General features: G+C 38.5%; 1 pseudogene; it reads left to right on the top strand.

Annotated features, from left to right (window-relative positions):
• Positions 1–14,271: 14,271 nt before the first annotated feature.
• LOC106000566 lies at positions 14,272–20,363 on the top strand (annotated as a pseudogene).
• Positions 20,364–21,172: the final 809 nt, after the last annotated feature.

Here is a 21,172-nt window from a genome sequence, read left to right as displayed (position 1 = left end):
CTATAATTATTGTAGCATTATTTACCATAGTAATATATGGAACCAACCCAGATGCCCCTCAGTAGATGAATGGATCAAGAAAATATGGTATATATACACAATGGAATTCTATGCCTCCATCAGAAAGAATGACATTGCCCCAGTTGTTAGGAACTGGAGAGACTTGGAAAAAATTATATTAATTGAAGTAAGCCATGCCCAAATAAACATAGTTCCATGGTTTCTCTTATTTGCAATATCTAGTATATGTCTGAGTCAAGCAGAAAAGGTCAGATAAGTTGATGTTAGGGAAATGAACCCCAAGATAAGTATTCAAATGTTTTTTTTCTTTCATGCAATTGTTTCTAACATATTTATAAGATGATTTCTTTGTTGCTGTGTATGTCCCTCCCCCACAGTATAACCCCTGCTTTCACTGTATTTGAGGCTGGTATAATTTGTGGAGGGGAAGGGGAAAAACAAATCATTTAAATAGAGATACAGATGGACCCATTGTAACAATGAGATGTACAAGTCGTTATGTCAAAAAACAAATTTTACAACTTTGGTGTGGGGGGGAGGTCTTAGTGAGGGGGTAGAGGGGTTATGGGAAGGGATGGGAAGGCGAATCAAAGGAGGAGGCAACAATGCTTGATAAGAAATGTACTCATTATCTTGCCCAAATAATTGTAACCCCTCTGTATGGTATTTTCACAATTAAAAAAATAAACAAAAACATCTTAGACCTTCTATATTTGATAGCAGATATTTTATCTTGCAACTAGATTATAATCTTGAAGAAAAGCCAGGTAGTATTAGTTCTGTTTCACTCACATTGTTTAAAATGTATTCTGTGTAAAGAGAAGCCAAATAAATATTTCTTACCTACTCTTCAGACAGTGCTCCTAAAACTTAAATTGCTCTGGATGAAATTTACTTGCTACTTTCATTTGCACTCATAGTTTATTAAAACCATCTCAGTCCTGGTCTTCATCCTTTAGGCATTCATTATTTAGAGAAACTAAACAGCATGAGATGGCTAGATGTCATCTTCCTATTAGAGATTTCTCCTTTAGCATATTGGGAAGGGTCTAAGATGATATTCCACTTTAAATTGATTCATAGCAGATGATCTGTAGGTTTTTTCCCAATGTTAAGATCATATAAATAAGTTAGGGGAAACACATGTTTATTTATAGCTGGGCAAGACCATTGAAAGACAAGAGTCTTTCTTTGTTATTAAGAATGCATCCAATTTTGCATACATTATCTTCATGGTCATAAAAAGCATTTCCATTGGATGAGTTCCTCTAGCTGATTCTACTAAAAATCCAATGGATTTCCAAGGTTGTGTTTAACTATTCAAGCTCCATGGTGAAGTTTTACAGCTAACAGGATTAATTGCTATTCTTTGGTTTATGAACACCTTTAAGTGAATGAGTAAGACCACATGGATTTATTTTTCTGGATATTTAAGAAATATGTAATTTTAGCCCAGAAGCCTCCTCCCTCATGGCTTACCATGCTCTTTCCCTAGGTGACACTAGGCCCATGTAGTAAAGGCAGCAAATGATCAGTCCCTACCCCTTTTCCCTGAGAGAGCACCCTGTTGGGATAGCTACGACCATATAATGCAGGGAGATCCCACAAATCCCAGAGCTTATAAATGGTCATCTGAGACAATAGCTGGCATTTCTCACTTCCTCTCACCTGGTGAGATGGGGGTCTTGCTGGTCCCCTTACTGGCAATAAACTTTTCTTTTGTTCCTCCTACCTGGATGTTCCTGTGGCTTTCTAGCTGAGTCTAATTTACTCTAACATGTAAAATTAAACAAAGTTAGTTTAGGCATTGATGAGGGTAGGAAGTCTGTGATTGAATGGTAAAAATATGAAATAGGAACTATTATTATTGTGCATCTTTTCCTGTATTGTTCTTCTCCCACATGGATATCTGGGTTCATGGAGGAAAGAGAAATTCTCATATGACACAGAAAATTATTAAAGATGATTTTTGTGCTTTTATCTTTTTTATGAGAAAAATAAAGGGGAACTGTTAGGTAGGTAGGAATAAAAAAATGGCATACATGGCATGTGGAATACAATACTCAGCCCAACATGGCTTTTCTTGTTTTCATAGTACCTCAGGTTCCTGCTCAAATGCTTCATTTTCCCATAATGCTCTAGGTGTCTGGTCAGCCAGTGAAAAGAGTCTAGCATGCACAATCATCAAGCAATCATTGCAAAGCCCAAGGGAGGAGATCTGGGAGAAACCCTGTACTATAAAAACAGCTCTCTGAGAGGCTGCATTGGATTCCACTTTGGGCCTCTCTCTATAGAGTGTCTAGTTACTTCCTTTTCATGGATTTCTTTTCACTTTCAAATAAACTTGCTTTGCATGCTTTAAACACTTTCTTGCCTTTTAAATCTTTAATGGGCAGATAAAACAAGCCCCACCCCTAGATGGCATCTTTAAAGTCTGCCTCTGAAATATAAGCAGAAGCTAAAGTACCTGCCTTTCTAGAGGAGCCCTGGCTAGGAGGAGGATGAGGTGTGTCTGTCAAGTGATTCTGGGAAGAAAGATGAAACAAAATAGATATAAGATCGTATAAAGATAACAGGAGGCTTATTTTACTCACAGATCCTATGCAGAGAGGGATTTCAAGGGCTGACAAGAAGCCAGGAGGTAGCAGGGAACCAAGGGTGAGAGAAGAAAGGACTGAGGGCAGTTGCCCAAAGAAGTTGATAATTTGCCAGTTTAGAGCAACTTCATCAAGGTAGAATGTGTTCCTAAGATTCTGGTGCTGGCTATTAAGTTTTGTCACAGTTGGAATAGATGTTGATACAGGAGCAGACTTTACATCAGCAACTACGATCATTGTTATTCCCACAGGTGTTAAAGTATTTAGCTGATTAGCTACATTCCAGGCTGTGGGGTATGTTGGGCTTGGGGTCATTGCAATGAGAAACTAATTTAGGTTTAGAGCACAAATCACCTCATGGGGAGAAATTATAATTAGGCCAGAGGTGATTGGGGTGTCTGGATATGAAACAACTTAGTCAGGCCTACAATGGATATTGAAGCAACATAAGGTGAATATGTATTCATTATACATGTGTTCATTAAATGTTAATTAGAACAGATGTTAAACTTGTAAGATCACATGGTTATATAGTTAGACCTAAGGTAATGAGAAACAGAGGAATATGACAGGAACACAGAAGTTAGGAATGTGCTTCTATTCTGGGTGGTGCTGGCCACTTTCATATATAAACTTTCATCTGACCATCACACAATTTTTGCAACTGTTTTTACCAGGTCTACTGATGAGTTTGTCAAAAGTCAGGATAAAGACACTGCAGAGCACACAGCTTTTTCATGAGATGTGTACCAATCAAGACTTGACTGCCTCCAAAGCTCTTTTTTAACAGGAAAAAGAATGAGAAAAGAAAGTAAAAAAAGAAGGGAAAGGGGGAGGAAGAAAGGGAAGAAAGGAAGGAAAAAAGGAAAGAGGGAAGAAATGAGCATAGAAAGGAAGAAGGAAGGAGGAAAGAGAGGAAGGAAGAAAGAAAGGAGAGAAAGGAAGAGGAGAATGGCTCCAACAGTGTCCAGGATACAAGACAATAATAGTGTATAAAATGGCCACAGGTCTGGAAGGAAAGACAGATGAGAGGAAGAGATACAGGAAGCCATTAGGTGCAGCAAGAGATGGTGGTGGTTTTATGGGTCCTGAATTCACAGAGCATTGTGTGGGTTCTCTGGAGATTTCCTTTCCCTAAAGTCAGCTAGTTTGTGCCTAAACTAAAGGGTGTTATTTTGAAGCCAAATAGATTAGGAAAAATGAGTACTGTCAGCTAACAGCAAATACAGGAAATATTCCTTCATGTATTTCCCTTAATATTAAGGGAACAAACACCATTTGGGGGGAAACAAAGCAGGATAACATAGAAACTAAGGCCTGGTGTAGGCAACTCAGAAATATGGCATCTAAAAACTTAAAAATTCTACCTTTGCTTCAAAGAGAGGCAACTGAATGAATTCTTTCCTAAGGGATGCATTTCTCACCCAAGAATTCACAACTGCCTGTCAAAATGCCCCAAAATGCAGATAACAGGGCAGGGTCTCTCCTTGTTTCAAGGATAAGGACCTGTTTTATGGCAGGATGCATTCTTATCTGGAAACTCAGAGAATAACACCAGGTGTAGTTAAAGCAAACATAAAGCACCTCACTTTGCATAACTTAAAGCCAGACCCCCTGCCTTTACTCTTTTAATACCTAACAGCTTAAGATGCTGTGTGTCTTCCTGGGTGTCTCCTTTGTTTGTCTGTGTCTTTGTGTCCATAAGAGAGCACCCACACTTTGCCAGAGTATGCCTCTGCCCTTCTGTTTGTCTGCTTTTTTTGTCTGTCTGTTTCCTTGCTTGTTTACTTAATAAAGCTCTGCCAAGGTTTCTTACCATTGTGACTTGTCCAGAAATTCTTATTCAGGGATCAAAGTCAAGGACCCTAAGTGAAGAGTTTCTATATTTAAAGGGGAGCTTCACTAAACCTCACCTCTGTCCAGTGACAATTTCAAATGAGTCACTGTGGGAAATAAGAATGGAAAGAGGCTATATTGAAATAGTTAAATAGATGCTTATGGAGAAAGCTTCTTTGCCATAAATATTTTAATTTTCACTAAATATCTAAGTATTTTACTTGCTGACCTTGGCTATCTATGGTTTCAGTATAATCTATCACATTCTGAAAGTAATTATTAAACAGTGCTCCTTTCTTGAGCAGGTGTAGGACTGGCAACTGTTGGGGGTCCTTTATTGGATGGAAGCAGGTCCTGGGTGGAGGCCAAGGATGTTCTCTCTTGCCTCCATGGCAGCAGGGCACCAGTCTCCCCAGAGGCCTTGAGGCCTCAATGGTTAACGCATAGTTTGTAAATGCACTTGCTTTCACAAGCAGCCATCAGGATGCATTATTAATACTGTACTGAGAAGAACAAGGGGCTTTTGTGGTTTATGCAGTAAACTGCATTTCCACTTAAGAGTGGACTATAGTAAATACAAATTGATGATACAGGCAATAGTAATCACCAAACCACAGCACAGGCAGCCTGACAAGAGAGGTCTGGGGCCAATTTCCAGCTAATTCAATGGTAAATGTTTGCCTTTAAAAAGTTTCTAACCTGAGTAGATGGGGGTTCTCACATTCACTTCTCACCTCTGTAATGTTTTGTTTGTACAAAGATCTCTGAATTGCCTGCCATAGTGTAGAAAAACTGATTGGCTCTATAGATATAATTGGCTCATTAACTAAACTATATTTTATTTTTAAGCCATGTAATTAAAGCATTATAAATCAAAATAAAATCGTTCCATATTTCCAATAATAGGAAGACACTGGTCTTATTTTGACAATGTTTTCTTGACCATCTTGTCCTGAGGGAACTTGAGAGGATAAAGAATAATATTTTCTTCAACTAAAGAATATGGGTGTCCTACAGAGGCAGTGTGGGCAGGGAAGCCACAGCTCATAAATCCTTGATTTATGAGCCGCCAGGCGGTACAGTATTTTTTAGCTGGCTCCTCATAGCCAAGTCCACAGACTTGTCACTGCATGAGTCATGACCCTTTCAGCTGTAGTTTGGATAAAATGAGTTCTGTGCATGGGCCAAGCAATCTACTTCCCATGCAGTTATCTGTGGGAGACAGCTTGATTGCAACTTACTAAGACAGAACCCATTCTTAAGTTGGGAGCTTCCTTTGGTGTAAATGTGTTCTTACCCATGAGCCAATTATCTGTAAGCTCACTTGTAAATATGCCACAACAGTGTTTCCTCCCTGAAGCCCTTGAAAGAATACTAAAGGTCAAAGTATTGAAAGCTAAGCACAGAAGGTCCCATGTGGTTTTCCTCAAACAACAGCAGACATTTCTCTCCAACTTATCTCACATTGTAACTATTTTCTCTGAGTACTACAGTATTCTGAATACCATTTATAAATTATTGTAAATTATTTTCCTATACTTTTCATAATCTTCTACAATCTAGAGATCACACACACACACACACACACACACACACACACACACATCTACAACTACCATCAGTATAACCAGTTTACAAACAAGGAAGAAATTTGTTGATAGTATTTTTATCTCAAGCAAAATGTGGCATATTTTAAAGGTTAGTCATACTTTTCATGGAAAACTAAGAACATTAATCCACTGTTTATTACTTAAGTTATGTATTGCCTTTATTTTCTTAAAAATGTTTGTTTAAATGATTAGAGAACAAACTAAACAATATGTTTGGGGAAATTTCTCCATAAATATTGTAAAATAAAATTTGCAAATAAGTTTAAAAGTGCAATGACTGAGCCAGCTAGCTCCAGAGTCCATCTTGCATCCTGCTCTAAGTCCTTCCAACATACTATTTTTCTATCTCTGTTCTTTTGCTGGCTTTCTCCCTAGGATGCTCTATTCTGTGCTAAGTCATAGTCATGGGCAGTGTCCATTAATATTTATGTCCAATTACTTTGTTACTGCTTTTCCATTACACAGACCATAGAAAAGTATTAGGATCCTTACTCATTCCTTTATTCAGAGTATGGAGAGAAATGAGGTATGGTGGTTGCTGATCTCTGAGGATAAGTGTCAACTATTTAGGAGTAAAAAATATATGCTTTAGGGTTAGGTTGTGGTTTAGCATTCTTCAGTTTTTCATAGAATTTATTTTACTGTAGAATAATTGCATAAAGTTTTCAGATTAGGTCCAGATGTACATCCACAATGCCAAATTGCAGAGAAATGTATAACATATGGTGTGGAATTCTTATGAACATTATGAAACCTCTGGATGTCAAGAACTATAATAGCCTAGATGTTATAAAACAAGGTCATTTATTCATTATAGTTGAGAGGTGGCTGCTGAGTAAGAACAACACCACTCACGTGGTATTCAGATAAGGGGCAGGTTATTCATAGTTCTGGCTGGCACCAGGCCAGGTTGGCACTCCAAGCAGCTGGGAAAGAGCGTGCCTGGACCAGGGCTAGGTCTTATCTAGGGGTGGGGAAAGGTGTGGCCACATTAAATCCAGATGTGACCTCAGTGGATGCAGATGTGACCTCTTCCAGGTGTGCCAGTTGTCTAGGCAATGCAGGTACTGGGCGGAGACTGCTCACATCCAGGAGCAGACCTTACATTCCAGTCTTTTAATAATCATGAAATAGGGTGCAAACTCTCTGGCTACTTCCTGATGAAAAGGGGCGTCGACATTAGGGGTAAAAGGCTGGAATGTGGTCCCCTCCCAGAGAAGGCAGTGAGCAGCAGCTGTCCCTTGGTAGGCGTGAGTCCTTAGATGAAGTCTAGAGAAAGTTTCATGAGGCATTAAGGGGCTGGAAAAAAATACTAGAGAGCAAAAAAATGGCAAGAGGAAGGGCTTAGAGCTGAAATTAAAAATTAGATGACTTGGCTAGATTGGCTAGTTCTTATATCCTGCATTCCAGGCTGTCCTGGAGTTGATAGAAATGTCCCTAGCTACTTATGACATCTGGATAGGTAGGGGAGAACAACAGGTAACAAAGGCAAGAATGCTTAATAAGAAATGTACTCATTATCTTGCCCATGTAATTGTAACCCCTCTGTACAGTATTTTCACAATAAAAAATAAATAAAAATTAAAAAAAATCAAAGGTAAGAATGTAAATTCCTGTCCAGTTAAAAGATATACAGATTGGACAGTAGATAGGCAGGCTTCTTACTTCTATTGACCACCTGGCTCTGGTTAATTTGGAAAGGGCAGACACAAAGTGGCTAATGTGACATCATCTCCTCTTACTTCTCTCCATGGTCCCTTGTTCCCCAGACTGGCTGAGTGTAGGTGCTTGTTGCTGGGATAGCTCGTCCCAGTTGGCATTATGGAGGTTTGAACTCAAAGCTTGGGCACTGTCTCTGAGCACTTCTGCCCAAGGCTAGCACTCTACTACTTTGAGTTATAGTACCATATCCAGTGTTTGCTGGTAAATTAGAGATAAAAGTCCTTAGCCATGCTTCCAGCCTGGCTCTTTGCTGGTTAGTTAGGAGATGGAGTCTCAGGCATTTTTCTTCCCAGGCTAGCTTTAAACTGCAATCTTTGCCACAAAACCCTTTAGTATTTCCAATTAAAGCAACAAATAAACAACAAAGAGATAAAATAGAGTAAATAGAGTTTACCTGGTCCTTATCAAGAATTGGCCAACAAATATTCTGCAATGACAAAACTCGTTAGCCATGATAAGAATTTTAGCACAGATATACCCAATATTTTAGAACCATGTAGTCAGTACTAGAATACACAACACCATACAAAAGGGCAAAGCTCAAAACCTAAAATTTTTAACAACAATACTTAGACATCTTTGCCAACAAAGCACATCAGATGGTAGGGACTCAGTTTCCAGGGTCTGTGAAGAGGCAGCAACTTGTTAGCGAGGCACATTAGAATAAATAGGTGGAGGAGTAGTAAGCTTGGAAGGTAAAGGGTCAGATGAGATCCAAGCCTTAGCCCACCATGTGGCCAAGATGGTGAACTCAGGATGGCAAATTTCTGAAAAAAATGCAAAGAAAGCCTGAACAAATAGAAACTCTTAACAATTTTCAAACCTAGATTGGCTAGGCTTTGGGAGGGAACCTAGAGTGGGGTCCCTGTGACCCAGCCTGTGTCACACTCTTCAGGGCACAAGCCAAAATGTAATAAAGAGAAAGAGAGAAAGATAGAAAGTTGGACAAGATTAACAGAGAGAGAGCAAAGATAGCCTGAAAGTAAACAGACTTCTGACCATTTACCATTACAGTGTCAAAAATCGTCTAAATCTGAGAACGGCATAAAAAATTGGCACTCTGGCTTTCTAGGGATTGCAGGAAGCATTTCAGAGGGTTTCAAGTCACGGGAGTGACACACAGCACTCCATTAAAGGCATAGGAGAGAAAAATTTAGGGAGTGAAGGAGGGCTTATCGGATAGAATGGGTGTCCCGACTTACCACTGAGACCTCTAGGGAGGAGTGGCCAAGCAACCAGAGTCAAGCATCCTTGGCTCCAGAGTTGACCATCCTTTCAGTTAAAGGCCTAGCAGGTTCTCTGGCATGGTACCCTGTCTGGAGAGAGACTGAGCGACAAAGAACCCTTAGAGAGTAGTTCACTCACCAAAATGTAGAAGCATGGAGGTGGATGCAGAGGCCAGCAATGGTATTGATGCGCTGTGTCTGCAGCAGACTAGTTTGCAAAAAGGCCATCAACTGGGAGTATTCCTCAGAGCAAAAAGAAAAAAATAAAAAAAAGAAAAAAAAAGAAAAGGAAAAGGAAAAAAAAAGAAAACAAAAACAGAGAGGAATCCCACCTATCCTGACTTTAAGCCCTTCCCAAGTTCATGGCACCAGTTTATGACACTTAGATGAAAAAGAATGAAATACTGGTGGAGTTGAAGGTAAGAACATTTAGTGTATAAGATTTTAACCTATGAAATGTTTGTTTTGTCCCTAGCCAAGAGCCATGAAGCCAGAGTTACCATCTTTACTCTGGAAAGAGGACCACATTCTGCCCTTCATCGGCTGAGCTACAGTTCCTCACTCAGCTAGTTCCTTTGAGGATTATTAGACTCTGTCATGTTATTCTGGAGCATAGTTAACTTCCTTCTTGAGATTTGCTGCCATGTACTTCCGGCTTTAGAGTTTGAGCTCATAGTGAGGTGCTGTGGAAAAAATGTGTGTCCCTAAATATTCATATCTTTAAGCTGTTCTGCTTTATGCGATAGTATTTGGAGGTCAGACCTTTGAGAGGTGACTAGAAGGATTAACAGTTAGAATGAATGTGGCTATTGAGAGTGGCGCCCCATGATGGAATTAGTGCCTTTGCAAGCAGAAACTGGAGACAGCTTACTCTTTATTTCCCCTTGAATACAAAAGGATGAAATCACACAACATGAACAGGAAGAAATGTCTGCTGCAAGACAGAAAGGGAGCCCTAACAATGACCTGGCCATGCTTGAGGCCTGATCTCGGTTGAGACAAGAAGTTGTTGTTTAAACTGCCTCATTTATGGTATTTTGTTATAGCAAACTGAGATTACTAAATCAGAATGAGAAAGAAAGGGCAGATGGAATTAGATAAAGGATACTCTCTTAACTTCAAGGTTTGGCCCAGTGTGGCAGCAGAGCTGGGACCAGAAGTAGTAGCCATAATTCAAGTCTTTTACTGGTTGACCTATAGAATGAGAAATGATCTGAGAGACAGATGTTCTGATCTCTGGGTAACAGCTGATGATAACATGTTTCCTATCAGACTCCGAGTCAGACTACTGTACTCAGGTTCTGTACCCATGACTGAATTTGACAATTAAGCCTGGTCTCAATTGTCTACATGACAGTCTATGACAATATCTAGAGCCTGCAAGAGAAGAGATAGAATAGATAGAATGCTTTAGGTCAGAAAACCTTGTTACCAAATCGTATCAATTCTTTGAAAGAGAAACATGACTTTGCTTTTTAATTGTTTTGTGGAAAAGAAAGTCTGAAATAATTTTTCTGGAGGGTGAACATTTCTGTATGGTTTGAAACATTATCCTTTCTCTGTGATTTGTTTTTAAAGTTAGGATTAGAAGAAAACTTCTCAAGAGATCATGAATGGAGGTACTCTGAATCATGTTTTACTTGAAAAAGGTGTACTTTCTTTTTTTAAAAAAATCCCATACTTAATTGGAAATTTAATTTCTAATCCCTGTTGGGGATTTGGCCAGGTGTCAGTCTAGAAATGAATATCATATGCATAAATTCTCTTGCTACTTCCAACTTTTCTGGCTTTTCTGTATTTGTTTGAGGTCAGCATCTGATGTTTCTCATGTTTCTATACTTCTTTGTATTTCCAGGAAAAAATAGCATGTGCTTTGTTCTCTCATCAGTCAATTTTTTCTTTCTTGAGTATTATGGGTGCCAGATCAATTGCCCGCTTCCAATTTTCTTGTTTTATGTGATCAAAACTTAAGGACCAAATGCAAACAATAAAATCCCATCATTTTTCAAGTTTTTCTGGTAGTCACTAAAACTACTAATCAAGTACTCATGAAAAGAATAAAGTCTAAGGAAAACACTCTGCAAATCCCCCACCTTCCTGTTTATGATGCTAAATGTTGAACAAGTAAATGTTTCATGAAGCTAATGCCTGAGAAGTTATGCCAGTAAGACCAAGAGATTGCATACAAAAATAACATATTATACACAAGGATTTAACCATGTACTAGAGAGGCTTATTATTATTGAATCACTTCCTTTTCTCCATCTGTGGTCTTTCTGAGGGAAACCCACAACACAAGCTGACTAAAGAATCACTCTTTTTTAATTCATTCAGCATCTTAAGCCTTCACACCTTTATTTTGTACTAAATTTAAGCAAAGCATCTGGATTGTGATTCAAGTTTCCATTCTGATGCTTGGTGAGAGAAGACTATATTTCCAGTATATGTAGACCCTCTGTCTGTCACTGGTTCTTGTTGGTATTAATCTGGGATGTACAAATTTTTTTTTCGGGGGGGGGGTCCAGTCGTGGGGCCTGAACTCTGGGCCTGGGTGCTGTCCCTCAGCTCTTCAGCTCAAGGCTAGCACTCTACCACTTGAGCCACAGCGCCACTTCTGGCTTTTTTCTTTTTGCTTATGTGGTGCTGAGGAATCAAATCCCGGGCCTCAGGCATGCAAGGCAAGCGCTTTACCACTGAGCCACCTTCCCAGCCCCGTACAAATTCAATATAGAACTGTTCTGGAAACTGTTCAGGCTTCTGCCAACACCTGTTGGGAGAGTCTAGCTGTCTTAGTCATCTTTTCTTGGAGTAAATATGATGAATCATAGTGTGTGGCTGAGAAATGCATCCATGTTGAAAAATGATTCTCAAAGAAATACTAACAATTCACATTTTCTTCCATATATTTACTCTATCTTACTGATTATAGTTAATTTTGACTAGCTGTAGTTATCAGAGAAATTTGAAAAAGAATTAATGGGAGAAATGTTACTTGGTTTACTTCTAAACATTCACAGACAAGTGCTGTCATTCTGAGTTCTGTAGAAAGTTATTCTCATAAAAAGAATAAGCAACTTAGAGCCTCACAATACATTTTAAAAATAGCAGTACAATAGGATTTTGTATTTTCCACATTTAGAATATTTCACTTGAAGAAGTCCCAAACCCAAAGAATATAATGTATCACCAAGGTAACAGTGTTGCTTGGCTGGGGAAGCCAGGAAATGTGTTTTGAGGCTAGTGTGTCACACTCTTCTCCAGTGCAAACTTATTATGTAAACAGCCCCCATTGTGAAACCAAGCCTAGTGGTGATTGTAACATGTAACTTTAAGGTTTCTATGCACTGAAGCTTTCTGATAGCTTAGAATTAAATAACATCCCTAATGAAAACTGGCTGGGCCACAAGAAAAGGTGATCGTCCTTAGGGCACATCAAGTTGCTCCAGTAGGTAGAAATGGAAGAAATCATGTAAAGCAGTCAACTAAGCAAAAGTTATGTTTCCATTCTTAGTGATATCACACATTTCCGCTACAGTTTATGAAGAGTCATGGCCTTCGTTACTTGGTGAAAATAATGACAGAATTGGCTATTGAGGTACAAATTTTTATGATTTAATTTTCTTTTCCACCAATAGACTAAACTAAAATTATATTACTTCTAAGTTTAAAACAGTAAGTGGAATTATAATGGTACTTGGGGACATTTTTATGTCTAATAGATATCTGGAAGTCATCCATGCACTTGTACCAGGGTAGTATTCCTTTTGAAAACTGAATCACAAAAATTTTCTCATCATCCACTTTCTGAAAGAGCTTATAAAGAACTATTATTTTTCCTACTTATTTAATTGAATTCACTAATGAAGATGTTTGGGATAATTTTTTTCCCCTTGGTTAGAAGATTTTCAAGTATTGTTCCGCTAGTAGTAAGACTGAACTCAGAGCTCTACAACTGAGCTATATCCCAAGGACTGAGGATTTTCCTAATTATTGAATTAATTTCCTTAGCAAACTTTCCTTTATTTATTGTGTAATCACATGTGTATCTTCAGGTAGGTAGTGGGAGGATACATAACTCAAGGAAAAAGGGTGAAAAACTATAGCAGTAGAGCTCACTGAACTCTGATGGAAGTGACACTGATGGACAACTCATGGGTGGAGATGGTAGGAGGGACTGGGAGAGAATGAGGAAACAGAAGGCACTGTATCAAAGTAAATGTACTCAGTACGTGACCTATGTGATTGTAATTGCTCTGTACATCACCTCTATAATAACAATAAAGTAAATTTATTATAAAAATAAACTTTCCCTTTAAATAAAAATGTTTTTTTTTTAGAAATTTGCATCTTTCCATGATCTTATGTAATTTCTCAAAACGTTTGACTTATCAACAAATAGTTATTTGCATGAGTTATACTTTAATGTTTTTAGGATCCATAGTGATTTCTTCTTTTCTTATCTTTCACAATGATAATTTTTGTCTTTTCTTCCTCTCACCTGCAATAGATCAGTCTATGTTAAGAGCTAGATACAAAACAAAAAGAGCTAGGTACTGGTTTCAGTAATTTTCTCTTTTTTTTGTATTGTACTTCTCTGAATTTTTTTAAAAAAATAATAAAAGAAAATTGTAGAAAGAAATATATCAGTGGAGGCAGAATCTCACATTTTTACTGGAAAAAATTAATAAACAATAAACAAACCTTACTTTTTCTTCCCTTTGCCCTTTAAAAACAATAAAATTAAAATTGTGTTAACCATTTGACTCGGAATATCGCATACCAGTTATTGCACATACGTGTAGGAAGGCAACCAAGAAATGTTGCTACACTGGTCAAGAAAGTACATCTAGTTTTTTGTTTCATTTCTTTTCTTTCTCTTTTTGTTTTATTTCCTTTACCAACATTGGTTTTATTTTTTGAAATAGTATCTTAAATTGTATACTCAGAAATTTGCTAGCAGTTCTTTCCTTTGGTTTGCACAAACATTTAATCTAAGTACTGTTTCTTCTGCATGTTCCAGATTTTGATTTTTTGCATTTTTATGACTTGAGGTACACATTCAAACACTTTTCAATCCAGAGCATTCACACATGTGTCTTACAAGGTCATCGAAGGTACCCACCATAACATCAGCCTCAGGGTCTCCCTGCATGGTGCCGTCAATGTGGTGGACCAATGTGATAAAAATCTGTGTGTGGGGAGCAATGACAGGAGTGGACTTTCTCATGATTAAATTGTGTCTGATAGAAAGCTACAGACATGATATGGGTATGGGAGCAAGATCATGTAGGGTGGTATCGATATCTTAGAGAAGTGAAGGAGAAATGGATTCTGGTATTTGCTGATTATTGGTATGTTGGAGAAACATTTCTTCTATGTATAGAGCTGCTTATGATATCTGGTATGGAAAAGCAGGTGCATTTGAAATTAATATATAATCAGGATTATGATAAAGCCATTCTATTATTCAGGATTTTGTAATTAAAAATTTGGCAAAATTTTGCTAAATTGATTTTACTGGCAATATCGATTTTCATTTTGTAATTGATTCCTAGGAGACAGAAGAACTTAAATATCTCTAGGACACAGGAGCAGGGGAAGGGAGGTTGTTAGATAATTTAAGCATTGTTAAGTGCTATGAAGCACTGTTAGATATGGTGTTCAGGTTCAATTCATTACTGTAAAAACTCTTCAGTGTGTGTGGATGTGTGTGTGCACACATGTGTGTAGGTGTACACATGTGCATATGTGTGAATGAGCAAAACAGAATGGAAATAGCTGGTCAAATCTTTTTTTTAAAATATTTTTTAATTGTAAAGATACAGAGGGATTACAGTTACATGAGCAAGGTAATGAGTCCATTTCCTATTGAGCATTGTTACACCATCCTTAATATTTCCCCTACCATCCCTTTCCTTCCCACCTCTCCAACTCCTCCCATCCTCACCCCCCACCCCACCCCGTTCCCCGCAAAATTGTAAAGTTCGTTTTCAACATACTGTCTTGTACATCTCATTGTTACAATGAGTCAACCTGTATCCTTATTTCAGCAATTTGTTAATTCCCTTCCCCTCCCCAAATTAGAAAAACGTATATACAAGATGCAGGGCACCAGAATCAAATAAAATGACAACAGGGGTTGTACCATGGGGGAAGAACGTACAAAAGAAACAAAAAAAAATCACATAGTACCTTATAAGTACATTAAGAAGAACAGTAAGAAAGATAAAAACTCTTGTGTCCCTCTCTTGGGGTTCATTTCACTTGGCATCAGGTTATATAGTCATATGTACATAGCCTTTGACCTCTTCTGCTTGTCCTAGCCATATACTAGTGATTGCAGGTAAGGGAAACTATGGGACCTATCTTTCTTTGAGGCTTACTTCACTTAATATAATTTTTTTCTAATCTTTCCATTTCCTAACAAATGGGACAATGACATTCTTTCTGATGGAGGCATAGAATTCCATTATCTATCTATCTATCTATCTAGCTATCTAGCTATCTAGCTAGCTAGCTAGCTATCTTCTAGTTTGCTTTTTATATCCTTTCAATCTAATTGATTGGCTTTGATGGCTTTAAATTCTTTGTTAGAGCTTTGTTTTAGATCTTGTAGGGACTTCTTTACTTCCTTAATTTGGCTTTCAATGTTCATTCTCAAATCCCTTAGTTGATTGGCTATGGTTTCATTGGACTCCCTTTCCTTCTGATGGGCTTCATTCTGCATTCCCTTTGTGGCCTCCCTGGATTCCTTCAGCTGTCTGTTTCTGGATTCCATGAATGTGCCCATTAATCTTTGTCTAGTCTCATCCCTCTCACAAAATTCCTGTATTAATCTTTGATTAGCTTCCTCATGCTCACAAATTTCCTGTATTTATATTTGTCTATTCTCAGCTTGCTCACACAATTTCTGTATTAATCTTTGATTAGCTTCCTCATATTCACGAAATCTCTGTATTATCCTTTGGTTAACCTCATCATACTTGTGAAGTTCCTGTATTAATCTTTGATTAGCCTTATCTTACTGCCTATCACACTGACACAGAGTCCTTTGTAGGCTTTCAATTTTTTCATTCAGCATGTTTACCAGTAGTGTTTGTAGAGCATTTTGGGAGCTCTCCTCTGGATCATTCATTAACTTCTCTGTCACCTGATTATCATGAGTGGGAGTTGAGGTACCTGGACTTGCCGTTTTTCTTGTGTTTCTCTCCTTAAGCAAGATGCCTGGATTTTTCCTCTCTGGCCAAACTCTCTGTTCTATGATGGTGCACTTGGTGTGACTCTCTAGCCTGGGATTTTTCACTGGAACACTAAAACTGCTTTCTATATGAGAGCTTGTTCAGCCTCCAGCTTCTCCTCTGCCATCTTCCTCCGGTCTCCTCCCTCAGTGGTATTCTTATATACTACTCAGAAATTGAAAAACTGTATGTGTATATGTGTGTGTGTGTGTGTGTGTGTGTGTGTGTGTGTAAAATATGCTGGAAAATACAAAACTACATAAGATATGAACACTGAATATTGTAAATATTGTTGACGTGAGATGTGTTTCCTCTGTATGGTTTTGAGGAGAGCCTTGTTCTGATTCCAGATTCTAGCCAAATGCAGTCAAAATAAATGTAAGTAAGCCCCTTTTTTTGATAGAAATAGTCAAATTAATAGTAAAATTCATGGGGAAAAACAGATACCAAATAACCAGAGCAACACTGTAAACGAACAAAGTGGAGAATTTACACTCCTAATTTCAAGGAATAATAATTAAAAATAAAACTTAAGACAGGTAAGAAGATCAATGAAACTGAATGGAAGGTCTAGAGATAACTCTATAAATATTTCCATGGCTTTCTGACAAAGTAGTAAGCAAATTAATTGAAAAAATAGTATTATTCCAACATATTTTTGTGGAATAATTGGTTATTTGTGGGAAGGGGGGAAAGAACTCTAATTTATATTTTATACAAACAGAAAAATTCCTCAAAATGTAATATAGACCTCCATGTAATATAAAAATTGCAGAAGAATAAAATAGGGGGGAAAGCACTGCATATTAAATAATGATTTCTTAACTATAACACTAAAAGCATAACTCATCAAAAAAAAGAAGATTGGTAAATTGGGCTCCATCGAAATTAACTTCTGCTCAAAATGTATTTATAAATTTCACCTTGGATAAAGAATTCTGTGTGTTATTATTGCTGCACAAAAATGATTTTGCAACTAAACAACTTAAAATAGCAAAACAAGTATCAGGAATTCAGATGAGCAATGTATTAGTGAATAGCTTGGTTAAAAGCATGCAGACCTATTCTCTTTCATTCTCTCTCTTTTTCTCCCTCTCCCTCCTTGCTCCCCTCTTCCTAGGCCAAGAGAACATTTGGTAAAGTGGATCCGTGGGTTATAGAAGGATTTGTGAAGAAAAAAACACCCTCTCAAGGAAGAACACCCAGATTTAAAGGACCAGGTGAAACCCATCCTTTTTTTAAAGAGTTGCTCAAAAAATAGACCTCTACTTCATAGTGACCCAAATTTAGCAAGACTTTATATCTCTGGATCCAAGTGATAGTAAAAAACACATTGCATTATCGAGAATAATTAAATGTACCAAGTATGCAGAACAAATGGCAGCATTCATTGGAGAGTGCCTTGATACCATGCCCTAGCCCACTTTTTACTATAAATGCCTCTACATTGGAGCAGTCAATGTGCCTCTGCTCAGGTGTGCCTGTACTCCTTCTAATACATACTGATGCATACGACCTTTCCTTCCTTGGCTTTACTTTGTGTTGTGTCTCAAGCATCTTTTCTTGGTGTTTATCTTTGTTGTGTCCTACTTATTTCTTTAGGTTGAAACATGATCCCTAAAATTGAGGATACAACAACCCAGGGAAGGAAATCCTAAACCACTCTTATCTCTGTCACACTCTGGGGAGAACCCATAAGTGCTGTCTCCTTTGCACACTGCCATCCTCCTCCTCCTTGTAGTTAGTCTGAAGTTGTGATTAGAACGTCTTTCTAGGATGTAGAAAGACAAGTTCTAACCCAATGATGACTCATGTGAAGTGGAAACATGTATCCTTAGCCTTGTCTCTTCAGAAAAGCCTCTATGTAAGGCTTCATTCATATATAGTGCTCTCATACATATACTGAAAAATATGGAATGACAGCCTTGTACATGCACAGATCCCTTTTAAAAACTGATTGAATCATGAGCCCTCATTTCTCTAAGACCAGTTCCCTATCAATGCTACGAACTCCTTCCACATTCCCTTAGCCTTATTAAACTGGACACCTTCAGCATCCCAAGTGTTCCTGAGCTGCCTGGTTCAAGCCCACCATTTCTCTTAATTGTGCATTATTGCTTTCTCAGTTTCCTCTATTAAACTTCTTGCTTGGCTAATTTAACTTTTATGTGTCTTCATGTCTCCATAAACTCTCTGTTTCAGACTCCAAAAACCAGGTACAGACTTGCTTCCTTCAGGATGCCTCTCTTGAGCCTTGCAGTTCCGGTAACAGCTCCCCTTTTCAATTTTACAATGGTGTGAAAGCAGCACAAACTATCCTTCAAATTTTGAGTTCTGATGTTTTCCCCAGGCTAAGTAGAGAAGTTCTGTCCTACTGGACAGAAGTAGCAAGTCACAGCTCCCAGTCATAGTCAGCCATGAGATCACGCAAGGTACTAGGTTGCTGAGTCAGGATGGTTAGTAGGTTATGGGTATTCAATGTGTTTTGGACTAACAATATTGTCCACTGATGGTAGGTCTATCATGATTTTCTAGATAGTATAAGTTGAAATGCATCTATTTTTTTTCTTAGGACCCCTTCTGTCTTAACAGATGATTTGACATATAACTGGCAGACATATACATACCAAGGCCTGGGAACACAGTCAGAGAGAGAAAAAGAGAGAGACCTTGGAGTAATATCTTTATTGAGGTTCCCATGTGTTAGCTAAGCAAATGTCTTTTGGAGTTGTTATGGGTAATTTTAAAGCAAAAAGAGAAGAGTTAGAGGAACCATAGAGTGACTGACAAGTGGCCTCTCCAGCATTTCTGAACATTCCATGTGTAGTATAGGGTCAATGGGTGGGTGAGTCCTACAGGTTGCATCTAGCTGCCCAGGAGGAAGGTGGTCACCAGGATAGAGTTGCACAAAAAAGTGTTTGGAAAAGCCAGGCTGGGGAACACGGTGTCAGCAGAAGCCTTGAAACTGTGTCCAGGGTCACTGAGCCTGTCTGATATAAATGCATATTGAGGCCAATAATAATAATTAACTGAATTCATTTTTTTTGCATTGTTGATTTTTTTTCTACAGTCTCACCGATCAACCACGAGCAGCCTCCTGGCGCCCCCTCCCTCCCCTCTGCACCCCTGCCCTCAGTGCTGGCGACAGCAAACCTGGCACAGGGAGCGACGGCTAGGGCAGCCTCACATCGGCGGTGCCTGTCGGTGGGGACAGAGTCATCACAAGGAAGGTTTTGGGAATAGTAAAATGGTTCAGTGTAAGGAACGGTTTCATCAACAGGAATGACACCAAGGGAGATGTATTTGTACACCAGACTGCCATAAAGAAGAATAACTCCAGGAGGTGTCTTGGCAGTGCAGGAGATGGAGAGTCTGTGAAGTTTGATGTTGTTGAAGGAGGAAAGCATGCAGAGGCAGCAAGTATTACAGGTCCTGGTGGAGTTCCAGTTCAAGGCATTACATATGCAGCAGACAGTAACCATTATAGACGCTATCCACGTCATAGGGGTCCTCCACGCAATTACCAGCAGAATTACCAGAATAGTGAGAGTGGGGAAAAGAATGAGGGATCAGAGAGTGCTCCCGAAGGCCAGGTCCAACAGCGCTGGCCATACCGCAGACAAAGGTATGCGCATCGACCCTATGGGCATCGACCACTGTATTCCAAACCTTCTGGGCAGGGAGAAATGATGGAGGGTGATGACAACCAGGGTGCAAGAGAACAAGGTAGACCAGTGAGACAGAATATGTATCGAGGTTATAGACCATGATTCCACAGAGGTAATCCTTGCCAGAGACATCCTAGACAGAATGGTAATGAAGAGGGTAAGGAAAATCAAGGAGATGAGACCCAAGTCAGCAGCCACGTCAATGTCAGTACTGCGCTATTTCAATTACAGTCGCAGCTGCCCACAGAACCCTAAACCACAAGATGGCAAAGAGACAAAAGCAGCCAATCCACCAGGGTGGGCTGAGGAATTGCCGGCTTACCATCTTTACCATCTTAGTTATCCAACAGGAAGAAATGAATATGAGCTTCCAGCAATAAGAAATGAACAAAAGATTGGAGCTGAAGATCTTAAGTGTTTGCTTTTTTCCCTGTTGTCCAGATAACTAGAACTATCTGCATTATTTATGCAGCATGGGATATTTATTATTTTTATCTAAAGATGTCTCTTTTTTATAATGGCAAACTTTTTTTAAGCCTGGTTTTTCTCAATACACCTTTAAAAGGTTTTAAATTGTTTCATATCTGGTCATGAGGTTTGTGAGAACTTCATTTTTAATTTGTAATACAACTTATTTTTTTCAAAAATGTCAACAAACGGAACCCTGCTACATTGTTGGTGGGAGTGTAAACTTGTTCAACCACTTTGGAAAGTAGTATGGAAGTTCCTCAAAGACTCCACATAGAGTTCCCCTATGACACAGCAATCCCACTTCTGGGCATTTACCCAAATGATCACAAACAAGGCCATACTAAAGCTACCAGCACAACTATGTTTATTGCAGCATTATTTACCATAGCTAAGATATGGAACCAACCCAGATGCCCTTCACTAGATGAATGGATCAAGAAAATATGATACATACATATATATATATATATGTGTGTGTGTGTGTGTGTATGTGTGTGTATATACACACACACACACACACACACACACACACACTGGAATTCTGTGCCTCCACAAGGAAGAATGACATTGTTCCATTTGTTAGGAAATGGAAAGACTTGGAAAAAATTATATGAAGTGAAGTAAGCCAGGCCCAAAGAAGCATAAGTCTCATGGTTTCCCTTATTTGCAATAACTAGTATATGTCTAGGACAAGCAGAAAAGGTCAAAAGCTATGTATATATAACCATATAAGATGATGTTAAGTGAAATGAACCCCAAGACAGGGACATAAATGATTTTTTT

The sequence above is a fragment of the Dipodomys ordii genome, unplaced genomic scaffold (genome assembly GCF_000151885.1).
Source record: "Dipodomys ordii isolate 6190 unplaced genomic scaffold, Dord_2.0 Scaffold226, whole genome shotgun sequence".
In the NCBI taxonomy this organism is placed as follows: domain Eukaryota; kingdom Metazoa; phylum Chordata; class Mammalia; order Rodentia; family Heteromyidae; genus Dipodomys; species Dipodomys ordii.
The sequence above is the reverse complement of the archived record's forward strand: the minus strand, read 5'-3'. Positions and strand labels throughout refer to the sequence as shown.